Below are 7,500 nucleotides of genomic sequence, written 5' to 3'. Positions count from 1 at the left end.
GCATTTCGATTTAAAATATACCTCCCTTAGAAATATTATCCTTTTTTATTCTTAACCGATAGCGTATTATCAGGTATATATATATATATATATATATATATATATATATATATATATATATATATATATATATATATATATATATATATATATATATATATATAGCCTATATATATATGTATATATGTATATATATATATATATATATATATATATATATATATATATATATATATATATATATATATATATATCAAAGCCACCATATAAAAGAAATAGTGAGTCAGACATGTTAATATATATATTCTTCTATAATATTGACGTTTTTCATTAATCACCATTTGTACATGGAGTTTCTCTCATCAGTCCGTAGCGTTCCTTAATAGCGAATATTGCTCTCAAGTTTCACGAGCATCCTATCCAATAAATATAAACTCCTTCTTTTCACCACGTTTGATTTCGATATATGCTACAAATATATAAAAAAATCATAAAAATAAAAAAAAAATGAATTTACATATAAAACTAAAGTAGATAAGTTTTGTTAATTTTCTTTCACTTTTCTATAATTGGTTCCTCGTCAATACATATATACTTTATACGTCTCTCTCTCTCTCTCTCTCTCTCTCTCTCTCTCTCTCTCTCTCTCTCTCTCTCTCTCTCTCTCTCTCTCCAATAAAAAAACAAATGTAAATTATAGTCTCAGCATATCCAAACAAATGTCGTTCGATTAAATAATCTCATTTCGGAATCTCGATAAGAGCATTGCATATGGTAAACAAACAAAATCCAGAAAAATAAGACTATTCTACCTTATTTCGAGTATTGTTCTCCGGTTTTGTCTTCAGCCGCGTATTCTCATCTTAATTTTTCTGACAGGAACTTACGACCTATTAATTTTCTTATTCCTGATCTAGATTTTAATCTTTGGCACCTTTATTCTATTAGTTCAATATGAATGTTGCCTAAGATTTTTCCTAACTCTGATCATCCTTCACATTCATATGTTTCCGGACAATCCCATCCGGTTCGTAATACTAGGCATGTAGTTAATTCTAATAGTCTAGAATACTACACAGAATTCTAGAAGTTTTATTCTAGATGTGACCAAGTTGTGGAAGGATCTTCCTAATCGGATAGTTGAATCGGTAAGATTTCAAACTTGCAGCAAATGTTTTTATGTTGAACAGGGTGATATAACTCTTTTTTTTTTCTTATAGTTTATGAATAGAATGTCTATTTTGATGTGTCTATCTTTCCGAGAAAAAAAGAAAGTAAAGGTAAACAAATTGCTTAGCATATCCAAACAGGAATTGTTAGATCAAATAATCTTATTTCGTATTCTTGATAGAAACATTTACAATAAACATTGCATATATTAATTAAACAATCTCCTGAAAAATTAAATGTAATTTATTTCTCAGATGGAAAATCTCTCTCTCTCTCTCTCTCTCTCTCTCTCTCTCTCTCTCTCTCTCTCTCTCTCTCTCTCTCTCTGAGCTATCCTAACACAAACTGTCCTGAAATTTCACGAAAGAGTGGTAGGACGTGAAATATGAGAGACGAAAGGCAGGATCACATCCGAAGCAATAAGTCGTGACATATCTTCCTGCCTTTGGCTGCTTGGTTGTGTTAGCACAGACATGTCAGTTTTTCTGACCCTTTGCCCTTTGGCCTTGGGAAAGTATGGAGGGAAAAGGATATATCTCAACGAATTGGTCAAAGCAAATACGGTTATGTCGAGTAGGAGTCAGATTTCTTCCTCGTTTTTTGGTTTGAGTATTCCATATTTTTCGAAGAGTTAAATTACGACATTCAAGGCAAACACGCTTAGAGAATTTTTATTTTTCTCTGTCACTGATTTTTTAAATATTGCAGGCGTCTAACAGGCATGCATTACCAATATGAAGACAAAAATATATATTTTATAATACAACTTTATGGTTTTCCTTGTACATTCTACCAAATTAATTTGCATGTCTGATTTGTCTAGTTGATGCATATATTTCAGATCGCATATGATTTTATTTTTTCAAGGGTTTGTTACTGCAACGCACAAATACTTTTTAGAAGTATTGCTTCCCGGCGGTATTTCTGCTAGTGGAGTCCTATCAAATAATTTCCAGTGAACAGTGGAGTACTGCAAGGGAATATGTTGTTACTGATGTTGTTCATCCTCCTCATGGATTTTGTAAAGCATATAATTTTTGAGGATGTTGGAGAATGGTTGGACTGGATTGTTAATATGAAATTAGCTAACCTAGAGTATAGTGATGACGCTGTCCTTATTAACAGAGCACCACGAGATCCGCGATGCTTGCTTACCAGAATGCATGAAATACTACATGAAGTTCCGCTGAAGATAAACAGAAGAAAATCGGAGAAGTTGAGAGCCAAATATGCAATGAATGATGAAATATCACTGTAAAGATAAATGATTAATGAAGTAGAATCAGATGAATATTCCAGAACTATGATCTCTAATACAGGGTCTTTAGAATTGGAGTTCAAAAAAAAAAAAAAAAAAAAAAAAAAAAAAAAAAAAAAAAATGCCAATGGTTAGTTTTCAAATATAAATCATTATATATATAATTTTCGAGAGATTGGTGTTACCCTAGGGACATGAGTCGTGGTATGAAAATAAAGCATATCCAACAGATTTTGTAGATTATTATTATTATTATTATTACTTACTAAGCTACAACCCTAGTTGGAAAAGCAGTATGCTATAAGCCCAGGGGCTCCAACAGGGAAAATAGCTCAGTGCGGAAAGGAAAAAAGGAAAATAAAATATTCCAAGAAGAGTAACAACAATAAATATCTCCTATATAAACTATAAAAACTTTAACAAAACAAGAGGAAGAGAAATAAGATAGGAGAGTGTGCTCGAGTGTACCCTCAAGCAAGAGAACTCTAACCCAAGACAGTGAAAGGCCATGGTACAGAGGCTATGGCACTACCCAAGACTAGAGAACAGTGGTTTGATTTTGGAGTGTCCTTCTCCTAGAAGAGCTGCTTACCATAGCTAAAGAGTCTCTTCTACCCTTACCAAGAGGAAAGTGGCACTAACAATTACAGTGCAGTAACCCCTTGGGTGATGAAGAATTGTTTGGTAATCTGTGTTGTCAGGTGTATGAGGATAGAGGAGAATGTGTAAAGAATTTGCCAGACTATTCAGTGTGTATGTAGGCAAAGGGAAAATGAACCGTAACCAGAGAGGAGGATCCAATGTAGTACTGTCTGGATAGTCAAAAGACCCCATAACTCTCTAGCGGTAGTATCTCAACGGGTGGCTGGTGCCCTGGCCAACCTACTACCTACCAAAGAGATGAACAAGCAGGATTTCAAAAAGGTAGAAGTTGTACTGACCAAATTTTCATTTTAAGATGTGTACAGTGATGTGTAAAATATAGAAATCAACTTTTGATGGCATTTGTGAACTATGAAATAGCCTTTCATAATGTGAACTGGGTAATTTTGTGGTGATTCCGGCGCTATTATAGAATTCCTCTTAATTATGTACATTAGATTAAGTCTGTTCATGAACATAGGAAGTGCAAAGTTGATGTTAGGTGAGTCCTATCAAATGAATTTCCAGTGAACAGCGGAGTACTAGAAGAGAATGTATTATCACCTATGTTATTTATCCTCCTCATGGATTTTGTAATCCGTAGAACAGTTGGAGATAATGGAGAATTATTACACTGGATTGGTTATAGGAAATTAGCCGACCTTGAGTATGCTGGTGCTGCTGTCCTTATTAGCAGAATACCACAGGATTTGCAATACTTGCTTACCAGAATGCATGGAATATCAAAGGAGGTTAGGCTCAAGATAAATAGAAAGGCAAGGATGACGAGTACGGAATATTCAATGGAAGATAAAATATCATAGAAAGTAGAAAGGATTAATGAGATAAAATCATTCAAGTATTTGGAACTATGATATCCAATACAGGTTCATTAAAATTGAAGTTTAGTGAAAGATTCAAAAAGCAAGCCAGACAATTGCTAGGTTAAGTAAAATTTAGATATCGAATCGTATAAGATTACATACAGAAATTAGATTTTATATCAGTTTATTGAGATCGGTGTTATTATTTGGAAATGAGTCATGGTATGACGATGAAACAATCTCCAATAGATTTAGTAGATTGGAGAGAAAAGCCCTCAGAAGAATTACGGCAGTGTAATAGCATAACAGGATTGGAAATAAAATTAAGATAAAATTACTCGAGTGCCCCGTGTAGATGAGATCACGTAGAGGGGTAGATGTAAATGGTTTGGGAATGTTCTTCCCGCTCTCAAAGAGAGATTCGTTCACCAAACATTCAATTGGCTCCAAAAGGCTCTAGAGGAGTTGCAAGACCCAGGCCTACATGGCTGAGAACTATGAAGCGTGAAGTAGATGACGAATAGAGAAGTCATAATTTAAATGCTTAATATACTGTAGTGACGACTGACAAAATCTAACCGAAGCCTTTTGCATCAATAAGAGTAGGAGATGATGATAGACCCTGCACTTTAGCGCCTACAGTTTGTCCCTTACATTTTCACGCGTATCTTTTTTGCATCCCAGGTGGGAAGTTTGGCAAGCCTTTTCAATTCTCACGCAGTACACAAAAGGCTATTCTTATTTTCATAGAGGAATGCTCTAGGAATATGGACTTCACAATAGTTATCCGTAAAAAAAAGTTTATTACCTTTATTTAGATATGGACTCATCCGAGTTTTTCATACTGGGCCCGCAATGTGTTAGAATTTAATCGAAGAGTACATGAATGTTTGCATTGGTATACACTATATGTATATATATATATATATATATATATATATATATATATATATATATATATATGTATGTATATATATATATACATATATATATATATATATATATATATATATATATATATATATATATATATATATATATATATATATATATATATATGTATGTTATATGTATGTATATGTATATGTATATGTATATAATGGTAGAGATTGTTTAGATAATAAGCCAGATAAGGCTGACAAAGCTATAAATTTTGAGACTGGCTATGGTGTAAGAGTCGCTCATTGAATTATTAATGAAATCTCTAAGGGAGCAAGGAGAAAGAAGCATATGCCTATAAAAGCGAAAGATGGATTTGTCGTAACAACAGAGGATGAAGATAGTCAACGTTGGATGAAACACTTTAGTGAGGCCATTCATAGGAGATAAGGAGGGAAATAATTTGACTGATATACCTCAAGCTGATGAGGACCTTGATGTACCCATAAATGAATTCGGTGTGTATGAAGTCGAAGCTAACATTAAAATCTTCGGGAGATATAAAGCCCCTGGTTATGCCGGAATAATTGCTGAGATGATACTGGCTACAAATATAGTGAATCCCAGAATACTTACAAGATTATTTTGTAAAATGTAGCATGAAGAAGCAAAACCTAATGAATAGGAGCTAGGAGTGTTGGTGAAAATTACAAAAATAAAAGGAGACATGAATGATTTCAGTAATAAATCAGGCATCACACTAACGTCACTTGCCATGAAAATATATAGCATGCTTATTCGAAAGACACTAGAGAGAAAGATTGATGAAAAGCTAAGAGATGAACAAGCAGGATTTCAAAAAGGTAGAAGTTGTACTGACCAAATTTTCATTTTAAGATGTGTACAGTGATGTGTAAAATATAGAAATCAACTTTTGATGGCATTTGTGAACTATGAAATAGCCTTTCATAATGTGAACTGGGTAATTTTGTGGTGATTCCGGCGCTATTATAGAATTCCTCTTAATTATGTACATTAGATTAAGTCTGTTCATGACCATAGTAAGTGCAAAGTTGATGTTAGGTGAGTCCTATCAAATGAATTTCCAGTGAACAGCGGAGTACTAGAAGAGAATGTATTATCACCTATGTTATTTATCCTCCTCATGGATTTTGTAATCCGTAGAACAGTTGGAGATAATGGAGAATTATTACACTGGATTGGTTATAGGAAATTAGCCGACCTTGAGTATGCTGGTGCTGCTGTCCTTATTAGCAGAATACCACAGGATTTGCAATACTTGCTTACCAGAATGCATGGAATATCAAAGGAGGTTAGGCTCAAGATAAATAGAAAGGCAAGGATGACGAGTACGGAATATTCAATGGAAGATAAAATATCATAGAAAGTAGAAAGGATTAATGAGATAAAATCATTCAAGTATTTGGAACTATGATATCCAATACAGGTTCATTAAAATTGAAGTTTAGTGAAAGATTCAAAAAGCAAGCCAGACAATTGCTAGGTTAAGTAAAATTTAGATATCGAATCGTATAAGATTACATACAGAAATTAGATTTTATATCAGTTTATTGAGATCGGTGTTATTATTTGGAAATGAGTCATGGTATGACGATGAAACAATCTCCAATAGATTTAGTAGATTTGAAAACAAAGCCCTAGGATGGATATTGGGAGTTAAATTACTAAATGAAACATAAAGAGGTTACTCAAGTGCCAGATGTGGATGATATTGTGGTGAGTGGTAGATGGAGATTGTTTGGGCATGCAGTTCACACTCCACAAGAGAGATTGGTTCACCAAATATTTAACTGGAATCCATATGGCGCTAGAAGAGGTGGAAGACCCAGGCCTACGTGGCTGATACATATGAAGCGTGAAGTGGGAGATGATGAGTAGAGAAATATTGAATTAAAAGCTTAAGCTAGAGTCGGCTTTCGAAATCTATGAGAGGCCCTTCGCGTCAATAGGCGTAGGAGGAGATGGTGATGGTGATGATATATATATATATATATATATATATATATATATATATATATATATATATATATATATATATATATATATATATATATTTATGTGTATCTATATATATATATATATATATATATATATATATATATATATATATATATATATATATATATATATTTTATGTGTATATATATATATATATATATATATATATATATATATATATATATATATATATATATATATAATGTGTGTGTGTGAGAATGATAAGTGGTTTACTCTGAAAATGAAATATTATCATACCAAAATTGCGCAACAGTCAAGAAAGAATGAAATGGAATTAATGCGTTTGATATAGAATTCTTTATTTTGATGTCATTCTACCAAAATTGATATCGCCTTTTTAGCTTTAAAAAGAACAGCCACCGGTGCATTTCATATATTGAAAATTTGTAATTTATTTTCTTCCCCTTTGTTCGTTTTTCAAAGGATTTTCATCAAATTAACTTCACACATAAAAAGAGATTGACGAAGGAAGCCACTCCAAAGATAATTTCATCTACATCGGATACGCATTGAGAGTCAGGCGAAGCTTTTGTTGTTCGCACACTTTGGCAAATGGAGGGAGGTACCCCTCTTCTCTTCATGGTCTGTTGGCTAATAGCATTATTGACCTTTCCATATTTTCCGCACCCAGAAGCACTGTATTCTTCCCCTAACATTGTTCATCTT

This window comes from Palaemon carinicauda, chromosome 26 (assembly GCF_036898095.1).
Source record: "Palaemon carinicauda isolate YSFRI2023 chromosome 26, ASM3689809v2, whole genome shotgun sequence".
NCBI classification, from domain to species: Eukaryota; Metazoa; Arthropoda; class Malacostraca; order Decapoda; family Palaemonidae; genus Palaemon; species Palaemon carinicauda.
This window is presented reverse-complemented; position numbering follows the sequence as displayed.